The sequence below is a fragment of the Perkinsus marinus genome, assembly GCF_000006405.1.
Source record: "Perkinsus marinus ATCC 50983 genomic scaffold scf_1104296945702, whole genome shotgun sequence".
Lineage (NCBI taxonomy): Eukaryota > Perkinsozoa > Perkinsida > Perkinsidae > Perkinsus > Perkinsus marinus.
The window spans coordinates 1-973 of record NW_003211110.1 but is presented as its reverse complement, the minus strand read 5'-3'; the positions used below and the strand labels follow the sequence as shown (position 1 = coordinate 973).

At 45.2% G+C, this 973-nt stretch overlaps 4 non-coding genes across 4 annotated transcripts; all 4 read left to right on the top strand.

The window, feature by feature from the left end:
• Nucleotides 1–179: 179 nt before the first annotated feature.
• Pmar_PMAR018421 lies at nucleotides 180–252 on the top strand. The gene has a single exon. It is a non-coding gene; the product is annotated as a tRNA-Thr (tRNA).
• A 146-nt stretch (nucleotides 253–398) lies between these two features.
• On the top strand, nucleotides 399–471 carry Pmar_PMAR018420. Its single transcript has one exon. It is a non-coding gene; the product is annotated as a tRNA-Thr (tRNA).
• Nucleotides 472–617: 146 nt separating this feature from the next.
• Pmar_PMAR018419 lies at nucleotides 618–690 on the top strand. Its single transcript has one exon. It is a non-coding gene; the product is annotated as a tRNA-Thr (tRNA).
• Nucleotides 691–836: 146 nt separating this feature from the next.
• Pmar_PMAR018418 lies at nucleotides 837–909 on the top strand. The gene has a single exon. It is a non-coding gene; the product is annotated as a tRNA-Thr (tRNA).
• The last annotated feature ends 64 nt before the right edge of the window (nucleotides 910–973 follow it).

Below are 973 nucleotides of genomic sequence, written 5' to 3'. Positions count from 1 at the left end.
GGGAGGTCGTCGTTTCAACTCCGGCAGAAGGCTAGCTCTGAGTCCGTTTGTCGAAAACCGACTGAATTTCGTAATTTTTCACTGAAATTTAGTATCAAATTGTTGCACCACTTGAATTGTGGTATGCGTTTCATTGAGAAATTTCACGACATGGTTAGACTTTAGACTTGCAAGACCGTGCCTTCTTAGCTTAGTTGGTAGAGCACCCGCTTAGTAAGCGGGAGGTCGTCGGTTCAACTCCGGCAGAAGGCTTGCTCTGAGTCCGTTTGTCGAAAACCGACTGAATTTCGTAATTTTTCACTGAAATTTAGTACCAAATTGTTGCACCACTTGAATTGTGGTATGCGTTTCATTGTGGAATTCTATGGCACGGTTAGACTCCACACTCGAGGGAACGTGTCTTCTTAGCTTAGTTGGTAGAGCACCCGCTTAGTAAGCGGGAGGTCGTCGGTTCAACTCCGGCAGAAGGCTAGCTCTGAGTCCGTTTGTCGAAAACCGACTGAATTTCGTAATTTTTCACTGAAATGTAGTACCAAATTATTGCACCACTTGAATTGTGGTATGCGTTTCATTGTGGAATTCTATGGCATGGTTAGACTCCACACTCGAGGGAACGTGCCTTCTTAGCTTAGTTGGTAGAGCACCCGCTTAGTAAGCGGGAGGTCGTCGGTTCAACTCCGGCAGAAGGCTAGCTCTGAGTCCGCTTGTCGGAAACCGACTGCATTTCGTAATTTTTCACTGAGATTTAGTATCAAATTGTTGCACCACTTGAATTGTGGTATGCGTTTCATTGTGAAATTTCAAGACATGGTTAGACTTTACACTTGAGGGAACGTGCCTTCTTAGCTTAGTTGGTAGAGCACCCGCTTAGTAAGCGGGAGGTCGTCGGTTCAACTCCGGCAGAAGGCTAGCTCTGAGTCCGTTTGTCGAAAACCGACTGAATTTCGTAATTTTTCACTGAAATTTAGTATCA